The sequence below is a fragment of the Ochotona princeps genome, chromosome X, assembly GCF_030435755.1.
Source record: "Ochotona princeps isolate mOchPri1 chromosome X, mOchPri1.hap1, whole genome shotgun sequence".
Classification (NCBI taxonomy): Eukaryota; Metazoa; Chordata; class Mammalia; order Lagomorpha; family Ochotonidae; genus Ochotona; species Ochotona princeps.
Genome location: NC_080865.1, coordinates 12,765,237 through 12,781,180, shown reverse-complemented (window position 1 = coordinate 12,781,180; position 15,944 = coordinate 12,765,237).

Here is a 15,944-nt window from a genome sequence, read left to right as displayed (position 1 = left end):
CTCCATGTCTAAAGAGAGAGTGAGGAACTGGGAAAAACTGAAGACCCAATAATGCTTGAGGAACAAATTATTGTAAACAAATTCCCAGCCCATAATGAACCAGAGCTAGCCAATAATAAAGATAGCACAAAGGGTTAAAACATGACAAGCTGAAGAATACCCTTTGAATGGTGGCGAACACAACACCAACTGCATTTCTGACATGGCCTTGGGCCTTGTATAGCGCGTTCAACACCCATGACTGAACTCACACTTACCTCTAATTTATAGTTAATAAGGCAAGCCCTGTGCAGGAGAGGTCAGGCACAAATTATTTCTAGCTCAATTCTTTAACCTCATTGAAAAAGACAAGCTTAATAAATTGAAATGTTCATTGGTTATGTTGATTTACTCACTACAATACTACTTCTTTCTTAGAACAAGCGGAATAATTCCATTCATGCAAAGATCCTTCTGCTCCAAATCTAGCCCAAAGGTGACTCCAGGAAGCCTAAATCCTAGATTGGGGACAATATGCATTGATTGGAATCACATCACACAGTAACATGGAAAAGCAGAAGAACGCAAGAATTTCACATTTAATTCAATGGTTCTCAACAGCTCTGACCAAAAAAAAAAAAAAAAACCAGAATTGTTTCAGTAGTGTGTTTATTCAAATCTAATAAACATTTTCTGGGAATCTTTTATATATCAGATCTTCTACTAGATACCTGTCTAATAATACCTTGTTTAATCCACACAGAAATAAGCAAATCTGCTACTGTACATTAATGTGATAAATGCTTAATATTATAGCACAAGAGTGAAGTACATAGGAAGCGTGAAAACATCAAAAACCGGGTTCGGGCCTTGGGTTTGGGGGCAAGCGCCGCTCCTCACAGTGTGGCAGCTGTAGGGGGTGCCCCTGCCGGGTCGGACCAATGCTGGGGGCTCACGCCAAAGACACTGCCACAAGGCAGTGAACGAGTCCTCGGCCTCACCCAGGACCCAAGAGAGCTCTTTCCTCAGGGTAAGTGCGCCATGAGGGAACTTGGGAACTGGGTTAAAATTTCTAGCTCCGCCCAGCTGCTAATATCTTGTGGCTGGGTGAGTTTGGGAGGGGTTCGGGCCTTGGGTTTGGGGGCCAGTGCTGCTCCTCATAGTGTGGCGGCTGTGGGGGGGTGCCCCTGCCGGGTCGGAACCAATGCTGGGGGCTCACGCCAAAGACAATTCCACAAGGCAGTGAACAAGTCCTTGGCCTCAGGCAGGGCAGCAAGTGCACCATGTGGTGCCAGGCTCTGCCTGCCGGCCACCTGGCCAGGGAGCTCTGGGGTATTGGTTGTCTGAATCGCTGCTTAGGTAGCTCCAGGTTGATCCCACTGTGCTTCTGGGATCTCAGTCAATCCTTAACATTCCCAATGGCGGTAACTCCTCCTTTGAAGAAATTGGTAACGGAACAGAATGTACTGAGCAGGACTGAGCAAACCTTAGCCTACAAGCAAAACTAGAAACCAGCATGGAGCACAGGTCATGCCGAGCCATGCTCTTGCACCTACTGGTCTACTTGAGTCAAGGACACTAAGTCACACTGTCTAAGGCAGAGGCCAGGACAAGTGAGGGACTGAGACAAGCTGAGTCAGAGCAACCACTGGCAGGTGCATGATCTATGGCTAGGAACAGGCCCAGTTGGGGAGGTAAGGGGACACCTTAACTGGGTTGAGGTTCCCACCAAGGGGCGCGTGTGCTGGAATGGGGTTGCGTTCTATCTAGGAAACAGTTGCAATCTCCTGAGACACTAGTGTGGACTGGGATTGGATGCACCAGGCCAAGCCAGACCCCAACATCATCTGGTGTCCTGGAGAACCAGGGTGGATGTGGGACTGACTAGGCTGGGTCTCAACCCCCTACTGAGCCATGTGTGAGCTGTACGTGGGTATGGACGAGCCATGGCTGGGCTGAAACATCCAACAGCAAGAACCAGAACGGGGTGAAAGCAAGCCAGGAAAAGCCACTGTTCCTGCTAGGACAGGAGGTGAACTGAGTAGGGCTGGCTCAAGGACCCCCTGGTATGCGCAAAATCTGGCATTGGGAGAGGTTCTCATGGAGGAGCCTGGGCAACTCCTCTGGCAGGACACAGTCCCTGCAGGTAAGCGCAAGAAGTATGATAGGAAACAGCCCAGAATAGGCCATGGAAAGTTTCCCACTGGCATACATTTGGCATGGGTCAGGGGCAGACCAGGCTGAATCAGTTCATGTCATACACTGGTAAATCCGAACACCAGAACAGAGTGTGGGCCGAGCCGGAACTGGTCACGAACAAAAGCAGTGCACACTATGGAACGCTAGGGTGAGGTTGCCTGTACTGGATTTGACTGCAGCAGCCAACCAGCACACGTGAGATCCAGGAAGGGAGGGGCAGAGCCGGCAGGGGGATTAAGGGGTTGGTCCCCTCACCAGACAGCTACTCCCACTGGAGAGCGAGGGCTAGGATGGGGACAGACCAGACTAAGCAAGGCTGCAACACCTGTGCGCTGCACGTGGACTAGATCAGGGAAAAGCCAGGCTAGGCGGATTATTCCTGCTGGTGCAAGCATAAATTAGAGTGGGTGAGGGATGTTTGGGCTTAGCCACAGCATCAACTTGCAGAAGCTGTCACTGGGGACCAATTCTGTCGAGTCAAATCACAGAACCACCCGAAGAGTGCATAAACCGGGACTGAGAGAGACCTGAGAGGGAAACAGTAGGTTCCCCCTTCCTGGGTCACTACTCCCACGGGAGGGCATGAAAACTAGGACGGGGGCTGGGGTGGCTAAACAGAGAGGCACTCAACAATATCCGTGAGGGCTGGAGAGTTGAGTTGGTTAGATAGAACTAAGCTTTAATACCCACTGACAAGTACAAGAGCCACATGGGATGGGGGACAGACTGGACTAGTCTGCTACACATACTGGCAAACCAGGGTAGGGGTGGGTCGCCCCGACTAGGCTGCAGTTCCCACTGGCTGATGCGGGGGCCGAGTATGTGCTGGGCAGAGCCAGGCTGGACTGCAACACCCACTGTTTCCAGTGGAAATCAGTACTGAAAACAGAACCAACCCAGCAATTGAAACCACCAGCTGATCGGGGTGATGGACTGTGCCGGGCCCTGTGCTTGCTAGAGCATACAAGAATCTGGTCTGGGAATACCTCAAGGTTTCTTTGGAGATCTCCCCAATCGAACTGCTGGACTCAGAACCCTAGCCAAGAAAAGACAGAGGACAGAGCAAGTCAATCAACCACCTCAGCTATATGTTGGCAGCGAAATACTGGGCAAATGAAGACTCTATGATGGACTGTGTCAATCAGTGGACGACCTCATCGAGTGAAACTGGCAGCGATTCATAACTGGAGAACTATTAAAACCATTTGAGCAAGGATCTCAGAGCATGCCCCACATCCGGGACTTGGGGTGGGTGGGAAACTGGGTGGGGCTTCTCCGTCAATATCCCCCTTCACCTCAGATACATGATGGAAACAATATGGACATAATACTATTACCCACTTCCCTATACCCCCTGAACCTTTTTTTTTTTTTTACCGTAATTAACTATGTAAAGATTGTCAACAAAAATACAAAAAATAAATAAAATATATATATATATAAAGAAAACATCAAAAACCTCTAAATATCTCTTATTTGACTTAATTGATATTTATTTCAAGGAAAACTGATTTGATTGTCACACATCTGCATACCGACTTTCACACATTCTTCACTATAGTTCAATGGCCTGCAAATTCATATCTGTATGCCAATTAATATAACAGATCAGCCATTCACAACCAGAAGAGCATACCTTATATTTAAGGGTCCTCTCTAAGGATATTCTTGAAAATAGAGATTTTCACTATATAAACTAACTTCCAAAACTCATTCTTATGTAAAATGAAACATTTCTGATCATTTTAAGCTGAAATTTCTGGCTAGCTAAATTCTTAGCATGCCATTACAATTGTTGCTTCACTTTCTTGTAACATAGCACATGATTCAGGACAGGAACTCAGTCATGAGCAAAGCTAGGACTACTGGGGCACAGTCCTAAAGAAGTGGCAAAAACCTGACTCTGGTTTAAAGAAAACATAAGAATTGTTTCAATAGTGTATTCAACAAGTTATCATTTGACATGAAAACAAGGTAGGCATTGATCCAGGTGCTAGGGCCCTATCAGTTAATAATCCAAAAATGCTGCTCTCGGAGGTTCCATTTTTTAGAATCAGAAGAGCCAGACAATTAATAGGTAATTAATATGTACATAATCTGTCCATGTATTTCATTCTGTGAAAAGAATACAAAGTTACTGTGGGGATGTTAACACCATAAGAAAAGAAAAAACTAAGAAAACAATGTTTCAGAAACAGAGGGCAGAAAGACTTGAAAGCACAAGAGGGATCAATAGTGTTTTCTGGAGATGGAAAATCTGATTAGGTGAAAATTGAGGAACAGTCACATGACATGGCAGTAGGAAGGTCTCTGGTGTACTTGACAAGTAAGCTTTGGAGGACTGACAAAGATGGCAGCTGATTACAGTGGGCTCAAGAGAAAACTAAGGAATGTGAGAATAGAAAATAAGAAAAGAAACTTGGAATCTTCTATAAATGGCAACAGAGAAATTCTACCTTATTTGGGGTGAATGAACAATGAAAGAGAATGGCATATTCTCATGCTGAAAGGATTGATTAGCTGGGAAAGGAAAAACCAAATGATGTATGTGAATTGGTCCTGGATCCCTGTGCTTGAGTAAATACTAAAGAATGAAATCACATGCACGTGTCAAGGGTTTGGCCTTATAGAAGAGGAAAAATAGTTCATTTGTTAACACAAGCATAGATTTAGAATAAAGGCACTTATACAAAAGCTTGACGATGAATTTGGTGGAAAGATATGTCTATTCCCTTTTGAATTCTTCTACTTTCTCAGTGAAATAAACAGCAGGAACATGCACTAAGAATGTAAAGGGGTAAGAGACATGGGTGGTCTTTAGAAATAGAAAAAGGTTTGAAAACAATCATCTAAGAGAATGGGAGAAATGAATCAATTTGGGGAAAATAATAGAATTTTTCAGCAGCTCTAAGAGTTCACTGAAGTCAGTACACATACCAATTTTTTATCTGGTCCACTGGCTGGCACATAGCCAGTCTCCAGATTGGAAGGCAGGATGGAGGTCCTAGGCTGTTGGACCTCTGTTATGAGGGCATGCCATGTTATTTCCTGCTTTACCTAACCAGCTTCATAAATTTCTGTGACCTTTGCCATAAAAGAAGTTTGACATCCTCAAGCAGTGATTGTTTGCATCTTTGCATCAATCACAATGCTGTCCATTGTGACAAGCAAGCAAGAAGAGCGCACCATAGTAATCATCTTCAGGCATGCTGCCAATACAACGCAGACAGAGACCCTCCTCACTTTTCAAGAAGGAAACAATCAACTCTGCCTGCAGGACATGGATGTCACTCTTCCAGGACTACAAAGTCAGTGTGTTCAAATGCACTCTGGTTTTTGGCCACTCCAATCAGAAATTCCCTAGGTAGCTTTATGGGGGGGGGAGGAGGGGGGGGACCACATTGCCTCTAAACCAATTATGGCTATTTCTTAAATGATAAATTTAAACTTATCAATGGTCTGACATGTCAATCCCTTTTAGTGTGTCCTTCTGTTTTACCTCCTTGCCTTGCCCAAGTCCAACCATACTCTCCCCTGTACATCCAGCTTTTACTCCAGACATATTTCATTGTTAACAATTACATCATGAGATATAGCTTAGCTTCCAGGAAGAAGACAAGTAATTCAGAGGGTCATGATAAAGAAAACATTTAGGGTATTAGCATAAAAATCCTGAGTTAACTAACACAAGATTTTTCCCCCTACATAAGCTAGGAGAGCCAATCAAGTCTACTTCTTACCACACATAGCTCTTAATATCTTTCTATGAGAACCGGGGTTGCCAGGATTAGAACTTGTGCCCATATGGGATCCTGGAGCATTCAAGGTGAGGACTTTAGCCACTAGGGTACTGCGCCAGGCCCTAAAATTGGATTCCTGTCCACATCTGAATTGCATCTGTTATCAGCTATTATGGGTCAACTGATTTCAACTAAGATTGTATTTTAAACACACATATATTAGTTTTAGTATTCTATCTATTCTGGTTCTCCAGAAATTAAACCCCAAGATAGAATCAGAAGTACAAGGGATCAGGGTGGCTGTTGGGTTCAGTGGTAAAGATGTCACTTTGGGGAGGGAGCCGTTCAATTGCTCAACTGGCTAATCCGTATATGGGGTTAGCCTGAAAGCGCTGGCATCTTATATAGGTGGCTGGTTAGTATTCCTACTGCTCCACTTCCCACCCAGCTCCCAGCTTATGGCCTTAGAAATCAGTAGAGGATGGACCCAAGCCTCGGGACCCTGTACCCACACGGGAGACCTGGAGGAAGCTCCCGACTTCAGATCAGCTCAGCTTTGAATGTTGTGGCCATTTGAAGAGTGAACTAGTAGATGGAAGATTTTTCTGTCTCTCCCTCTCTCTATATATAAATCTATCATTCCAACAAAATAAGTAAATTAAAAAGTAATCATAAAAACGATGCCACTTGGAATGCACCTATCCCAGAGTTTGATTCCTGGCTCTGCTCCTGATTATAGCTTCCTGGTTACACACTCTGGAAGGCAGTTCAAGTAATTTTATCCCTGCCATTCACACAGGAGGCTTGGGTTGACTTGCAGGCTTCTGACTTTGTCTTGGTCCAATCCTGGGCAAGTTAAGTATTTGGGAAAAGAATCAACAGATGAGAAATAGGTCTGCTTTTCTGTGTCTTTCAAATATATGAGCAATTTTATAAAAGGAAATGTATGAAATTTACTTGTTGCAGGTCAGACTCAAGTGAAAGATGGGTTTGGAAAGGAGTGTCTAAGTTGGTAAAAATCTTTGTGAAAATCTGTCAAGCTAATAGGAAGCTTCTAAGCAAGGCTGTCCATCAGCGGTCCTAGGTCGGGCAGGAAGGCAAGAATAGTTCAGCTCTAATCCCCCAGTATGTTCAGTCATTAGGTATGGACAGTCTGGGGAAAGTGCAGCCTCATGAGGCATGCTATGTGGATCCTAAAGGGATGGCAGCATGAGGCTGTGAGCAACAGCACTACTGGTAACAGGTTCTCTGGCAGAGGCAGCTGTGTGTACACATACACGGCCGTCACAATCATCCACAACAGATTCCTAACCCTGTCTCTATTTTTCCCCAATAATTACCAGCAAATTCATTATCTTCTCAATTTCCAGAAACTTTGCCTAGCCATGAGTTTTCCTGACACTGTCTCCTTTCTATCTTTCTGCCTTTCCCTTTCTTCTCTGCTTAAATATTGCCTAGTCAACTCTGAGTATTTAATCAAATAATTCTTTAACATATTCGATACCCCTACTGCCTCTATGCCCCTTCCCGGTTATGGCAATTAATAGCAGAAAAACACTTAGACTTTTTCAGTAAGTTGCTTGCATAAGTTTACGGTGTTACATTTAAAAATTCATTTAGAGAAACAAACATTTCGGACTCATTTGTGTTCTCTTCGTGCCATGTTTTCCAAACTGTATGGCCAGGCATCCCAGAATGCTACAGTGAAATCACACAAGGTGAGATGGAATAATTCAGATTTTTTACTAAAACAGGATGACATACATGAACCACAATTAAGCTATTTGGCCATAAATAGCTTAATAAACATAACTGCTGGTGGGTTTTATAGGGTTTTTGTTTGTTCGTTTGTCTTACGGCCTAGGATTGACATAAAATATGAACTGACTCAAAGGATTCTATGAAATTAGAAAGTTTGAGAAACTCTACCTGAACTCTCAATGAACATAATATTTGGCATATAACACTTGTTTGGTAAAATAGATACTGATTTTACATGATGTTTCTTGTTCATAAACACTTATTCAGTGCAAACATTCTCTGTGCCAGCCACTGCTCTAAGCATGTTATATGAATTGTATCATGCATCCTTCCAAGATGCATATTAAGTGATTAATAACTTGAATCCCATTTTAAAGATGTGGAAACTAAGACATAGGATGAAGAAGTAACATTTAAATTACAACTAAAAAGCTGTGTGTTTTAAAAATGGGTTCCAGCATTGCCAGTTTAGGGAACTGTCACTTGTGATGCGAGCCTCTCATAATGATTGAGTACTAGCTGCTCCACTTCTGATGCAGCTGCCTGCTAATATGTCTGGGAAGGAAATGGAAAATGTCACAAGAACTTGGGCTTTTTTCACCCATGTGGGAGATGGATGAAGTTCCTGGCTCCTGACTTTGGGCTGGCTGTGGGGAGTGAAATAGTGGATAGAAGACTAATATATCTTTCCCTACCTCACTTTCAAATAAATAAATAATTTTTAAAAAATTAAGATTCCAAAGCTACTATATCCAATATGTATGTATGTATATATATGTGTGTATGTATATATATATATATATATATGATATTCAAAATAACAAACGGTAGGGTTGAAAGAAAATAATAAAATCACATTCACCTTATAGAAACATATAAAGTGACCTTTTGAGTGTTAAATAGATGAATTCATTAAAAAAAATCTCAAAAATTGTTACTGAATGTCTGCTAGACACAAAAGGCTATGAGGATTGCAAAGATGAATATAGTTCTGAAACTGACAACTGTGAAGCAGTCATTTAATGAGTTTAATATTTTCACGACATCTCATAATTCTGATCTTATGCTAGTGAATTTTTTCTCTTATGTCTACATTTCTTTTTCAGATATGATTGTAGGAACTCAGTTTTCTCCATTTAATTAACTTCCTCAGAATGAGGTTGACATTTTTATGATCTGTGTCAGCTACCAATTTCACCCTGCTATAGTTCTAGCAGCTTTGGGCAACTAAGAAGTGACTCTTCATTTCTTCCTTTCCTTCACTGCTAAATAAAGAGTAGCTCCTAGGTGATAAGTAGCAGAAGAGGCCATAAGAATCCACGCACATTAGAAGTGACATAACCAAGAGTTGGGTCCAAGGATTTTGCTGCTCATATTTAGCAGGGATGGGAACACCAGGAGAACAAGAGTTACTTTACAAAAGTGCCTCTGCAAGCAACCAGCATCAGAATCACTGAAGCCTTTCAAGATGAAGCAGAAATACACTGCAGTATGCATCTCTACTTCTGAATAAAAGATGGACTCCCAACGAAACAGCTAATTTATCTTGACACTAAAATGCTGGACTTTATACCATTTTCTATACCTACAATGTCAGGATACACTTAAACAGCAATGATGGACTTATGACTGTTGATGAGGGACTAAATTACATAACAACAGAGGGGAAAGCAGTGGAAGGGAAAGCATTGGGGAAGATGGAAAGGGAAATTCCTGAGCCTAAAGAACTGTATCATGGAAAATGAAGAATTTATTTTTTTTTTAAAAAAAAGGAAAATATTACAACCTGGAATACTACACGTGAACACATTATCAGAGATCAAAACCAGTATATTTTTTAGGTTGAGTTATTTTAGTCTACAGTTGGTTAAAATGAAACTATGTTTTTCAAATTTTACAACATTTGGACTGAAGGTTTGGTATCCTTAGGATTCTGAGGCTGATTCTATGTTTAACTTTGAGCATAACACTTAACCAGGCTGTATCTGAGATTTCAAATGGATCAAGTGGACCCTTCTCTCATTTTGTAGCCTTGAAGGTAAATGATTGTATTCTGCTGAGCATAGGCACAAAATAATTTAAGAGGTTATTACTGGACCCATATAAAAGGAGAAAGTTTTATAGCATATAAAATAGGCATAAAACTTTAAAAAAATCTAAAGGAAAAATTTTGAAGGCTTGATTTTCAGGAATGCACATGTACACATCCAAAACCTTCTGAACTTTTATATGAACAAACATAAAATAACAGACTTGCTTTTATTTTGAAATTATACCACCAGGAAAAAAGGACCAGACTGAACCAATACCAATTTGGTAAAACTGATCAGTTTTACACTGTCTTAATATGACGGATATGATATTAATATCATAATATGCTATTAATATTGATATTAATAAGGATACAGAATAAACAAAAAATAATTTTCTCAACATATTCTTTTGTTTAATTGTGTTTCAAATGTACTTGACTTTTACATGTAACAATAGGAGTTTAATCTGTTACCAGAGATACAAACATCAATTCAATACTGGTGATAAGATGAGAAGATGCAAATAATGGCTTTTCAAGTCTAGAATTCCTTCCCTTGCACCATTTCAAACCATTATGAAAAGTAAAGAGCCAGAAAGAGAATTTTAGTATATACTTCTGGCTGATGTTTTCAATTGAAAGATGTTTTCTATTATTTTCCTACATTGGTGGTAACATGGGAAGTAGGGGTGAAAGCTAATAAACTAAACAAGTTAAGCCCTCATTAAACCAATATTCTTAAAAATGAAGGCAAAGTTTTAGAATATGGTCTTGGAAAAATACCTTAGATGCTTTAAATTAGATATGAAATACTATAGACAAAAACCTCTCACGGATACAAAAGCAAAAATTGTCCACAAATTTAAAGGCAAAAAAATCAACACACTTAAAAAATCAAACACAGAAATATATAAAATAAATAGAATCCACATACAAGTGGGTTTCATCCCAGGAAAGAAAGCTTGACTTACAATTTGAAAATTAACCAACATAACCCACCACTATCAACATGGTAAAAGAGAAAAATGACAATCTGTAACAACAAATGAAAACAATTTATAAAATTAAATATACAGCTATTACAAAAAAAATGCTCAGCAAATCAGGAATACAGGGAAACTTCCTCAGGTTGTTTAAAAAACTACAAAAAATACGTAGCTAACATTTTACTTACAGATGAAAGATTGTTTTTCCCCTGAGACTGAAAAAACAAATAAGGATATCCACTCTTCCCATGCTCACTCAATATGATACAGAAAGGTCTAAAAGCATACCAAAACGTTACAAAAAGGCTTTTACAACAACTGAGTTTAGAAAGATCAAAGGATATTGGCTAAACCAAAAAATCGGTTCCTTAACTGTATTGACAACAAAGTGAAACTAAAATTTAAGTAATAGGTATATAAACGTAATTTATACGTAGTTTTGAAGCAGATATATAGGAATGCACATGCAGATCTGTATATTAAATGTACAAAATAGAGGAATGTAAGAAGACTTAAAAGAATGAAGAGATATGTTGTGTTCATGAACCGAAACTGACCATAGTAGAAATGACAGTTTTCCCGTTTTCGGCTATGTGGCAATTGGAATTTCTATTAAAGTCAAAAAAGATTTTCTGCAGATACAAATAGCAAATTCTACAGTTTACTAAGAAAGTTAAAGGAACTGAAAGAAGCAAACAATTTTGAGAATAAAGAACTAAGGAGAGAGAAACCTCAGGTTATGACTTACAATAGAGCTACAGTAATCAAGAAACAAGGTTATTAGAGAACAAATAGACACATATATCAACGCAACAGAACACTAAAGTGAGAAACAGACCAGTACAAATATGCCCAATTGATATTTGACATAGGTGCAAAGTAATTCACTGGAATACAGTTGATTTTTTTTTCAGTAAATTATGTGGGAACAACTGGACGTGGAGGAACAAAATTAAAAAGTTTTGATCTAATCTACCCACCGCAAAATAAAGCTATTTTAAAATGAATCATGAATTTACACATAAAATATAAAATAATTTTTTAAATGAGATATCTTTGGAATCTAGTGCCAGCAATAACATAGCACTTAGACATGACATTAAAAACACAGTGCATTATGAAGGTTTCAACAAGCTGAAATTTATTAAAACTAAAAATTTTGCACTGTAACAAGCCCTCTTGTGAGAATGGAAAGACAAGCTACAGATCAGTGAAGACATCTGTAAGCCATATGTATGAAAAGGAACTTCTATACAGAATACAAAAGTGACCCTCTAGACTCAAAACACTTTGCTTTGTAGCAAATATGTTTCAATAATATCAGCAAAAAATTTTTTTTACAATAACACAGATGGCAGCAAACACTTGAAAGTATTCAATGCTGTTATCTATTACATAAATGCAAATTAAAACTCTATTTAGAGATCGTAACACACTGTCTAGAAAGCCAAAATGAAAATTAGTGATAGGGCCAGCATGTCACAATTGGCTAATCCTCCACCTTGCAGTACCTATCCCATACAGACGTCAGTTTGTGTCCTGGCTGCTCTACTTCTCATTCACCTCCCTGCTTATGGTCTGGGAAAGCAGCAGAGGACAGCTCAAAGCCTTGGAATTTTGCACTCACACAGGAGACCTCCAAGCTAATGGCTCAACTCCTGCCATTGCAGCTATTTGGGGAGTAAATCAGGGGTAGGATGATCTATCTCTGTCTCTCCTTCTCTTTGTAAATTTGTCTTCTCAATAAAAATAAATTTTTTTAAAAAATGAGTGATATGCCAAAATTCTGGCAAGATGTAAAGACAATGGACCTAGATCTCTCATGGTGAAAATATCATTCTAGAGAACAACTTAGCAGCTTCTCACAAAGCTAAATCATGCTGATATGATTCAGAAATTTGGCATGATCTCAGAGAAACATAACTGTACATGAACAAAGTTTTATTCACAATAGCAAATATTACAAATAACCAAATGTGTTTCAACAGGTATATAGTTGAGAAAAACTCTGGTGCGTATGTGCATACAAGGGAACTTATGACATATGCAGCTCCATATGATCGAATGGGCACTGTACTTAATGAAGGTCTCAGAGGTTACAAATATAAAAATTTACATAACACCTTGAGATGACAAATCTATAGAAATGAAAAAAATATGTAGCATGAAGGAGCCTTTTGTAGCAACAGAACAATTCTGTATTTTTATTTTGGTCATGTTTATACCAGCTTCTACAAAGGATAAAATTACAAAGAACTACATACATACATGCACCTGCACAAAGGCAAGTTTAAAACAATATTTGTGAACTGAAAAGTGTCTGTATTCCTGCTAATAGTAATATATCAGTATCAATATCCTGACTTGACAGTGTACTATAGCTCTATATCATCATTGGGAAAAGCCAGGGAAAGGTACTTGGGACATTTTAAAGTTTCGTCATTTCCAGTAAGTCCATAATTATCCCGAAAGTGCTTTTTAAAAACACAGATGTGATAATCTGGACTGTTCTTGCACAAAAACGAATATGTGGTATGATTCTGTGAGCCCAGAATAAAGCCTGAGGTCCAGCTGGTATCTGATGATCACAAGACTTTCCATAATATGAGGTGTTTTCAAAAAGTTCACAAAAAAAAAACACATACTATGAAACAAGTATGCATAGATTTCAAAAGAGGTATTTTGAAAGATTTATTTTCTTTTTATTTGAAATGCAGAGTTACAGGGAAAGGAAATGACAAAGAAAGAGGTCTCCCAACCACAGGTTCAATCCCCAAATAGCCACAATAGCCAGAGCTGGAGCAGTCTGAAGCCAGGAGCCAGGGGCTTCTTCTCGATCTCCCACTTGAATGCAGGTCTCAAGCACTTGAGTATCCTGTTCCCTGCTTGTGGCCTGATAAAACAGTCAAGGACAGCCCAAAGCCTTGGGACCCTGCACCCACGTGGGAGACCTGAAAGAGGCTCTGGTCTCCTGGCTTTGGATTGGTACAGCTCCGGCATTTCCTGCAGCCACTTGGGGAGTTAACCATTGGATGGAAGATCTTCCTTTCTGTATATCTGACTTTCCAATAAAAATAAAATAAAATCTTAAAAAAAAAGAAAGGAATCAAGATCTCTGAAAGAAGAAAGACAAAGGTTAATTCATTCAATTTAAAGGGTTCATTAACGTATTGGTAGGAGGAAAATGGAATTGCTAAGATAATGGTATCCAGGATACTATTTTCTCTCAAAAAGTTAATTAATTTCTGGTGATTGTTTCAAAATAAATGGATTGTTGAGTCATAGAAACTGGGAGGGGAAAAGAAAAGGAAGAAGATGAGAGGGAAAAAAGGTAAGGGAAGTGAAGGGGGAGAAAATGATGGGATAGAAGGTGAAACAGAGTGAGAAAGAATGTTTCCATGAATGAAGGTCATGAGGGATAAGGATTTTGAGATGGGCTCATCAACATAAATCTAGAGATGGTGAAATGCAGGGGGATCTGGCATAGGGTGCAGTGGGGGCAAAGAAAAACAGGTAGAAAAGTCAGCATATTTCAGGCACATGGTGAACACTCTAGTTTTCATGACACACTCAATAGTAGAGCAGTGAAGAGACATCAGTCATGCAGGGTTTAAGTAGAGAGATTTAACAGACTATTAAACTCAACCTTCTTGTTTAATATCTGAACCAACTATCACGCAGGTTATTGACAAGTCCCCAGTCTACCTCCCTCTTCCACAAGGGACTGTCTGGCTTTCATGGCCTTGAGAAAGGCACCATTCTCATTCAGTTTACAACACTGCATCCTGGGTGTCTTTCCCACCATTTCCAGGTGGTGGTGAAGTAACAGGAATAAGCCATTATGTAGTTAATTGACCTATGTGATCACTGACCTGCTCTGAGGAAAAGAAAAACAGGTTTACATTATCCCAGAATCTCCCCCAAAACACTCAGGCTCACACACTGACACAAAGGCCAGCCTCCTCTTGTCTTGGCTTCCGCCTTCAGATTCCATCCAATTTTCTACTCATGTATAAACACTGTCCTAGACATAACTAGTCAGCCCCTGGAAAGTCTTACAACGCTACTTCATCTAGGAATGCAAACAGCTTCACCACACTGGCTATCTACTAGGTCAGCAATGTTGTCCTACCATGGATATTGTAACACAGATTTCATTTCTTTTGTGTATGCAAAAATTTTATTTTGCTTCTTTGATCCACATTTTGAAAAAAATCAGATCTTTTTTCATTTTTAAACATTCAGTTGATATAAAATTGACATCTTTTTTTCACTATTATTTTACTTTGCATTTAAAGGACTAATCTGCATTTTAAAAAAACCTGAAGAAAACACTACTTGTTTCTGAAAATACTACAGCAGTCCCCTATCCCCCACCTTGCTGCAGAGGACTTGTTCTGAAACCCCTAGTGGATGCCTCTGAAGTTATAGATAGAATCAACTCCTATGTATCCTGCTTTTTCTACATATCCACACCCATGACAGAATTTAATCTGCAAATTAACCAAAGTAAGAGAACAACAATAAAAAGGAAGTTATGTGAATATGGTCTATATCCTTGATTGTACAGTTAATATTTTCATAAAACAGTCAACTGTACTTAATGGAGAAACTGCAGCTAAAAGAATATTGCATTTGACTTTGCACTCATCAAGATATCTTGTGGCAAGTTTTATCCTATATCACTTATTCAACACAGTAAGAAATAATTTTGTCAGGTATATATATACATATTCATGATCTACTACTTCTAAGTGGAGCCCAGTGCTATTTGGAACTTGGATCAGGCTGCTCCTAAAGCACTGCTTTCATTCTTACCACAATCCAACAATTATTACATTTCTTAAGGAAACTTTGCCATAATAGCACATACCAGTTTCCAGAGAAGTCTGAAATTTCAGCTAACAAGCAGAGAAAAGCTATTTCCACTGCTAGATTAGAAATATATAACTATATTTTATATATTTACATGTATATATACATATACATCTTATAAATATATGCTTGTCTCAAATATTTTAAATCAGAAAGTGAGTGAATTAAGGGCAGAAGATATCAAGAAATTTCATTTTATGACTTTGATATCAAATCTTTAAAAAATGCTAATCTTTTAATTTAAAACTCAAGTCTTAGACGCATGGGATTAAGTGTATCAGTTAACTTCAAAGTGATTGATACCCTTGCTGCTGTTTACCAGCATGCTGTTGGACTATGTCATTTGTGCTATAAACTCTTCTGCTACAAGTT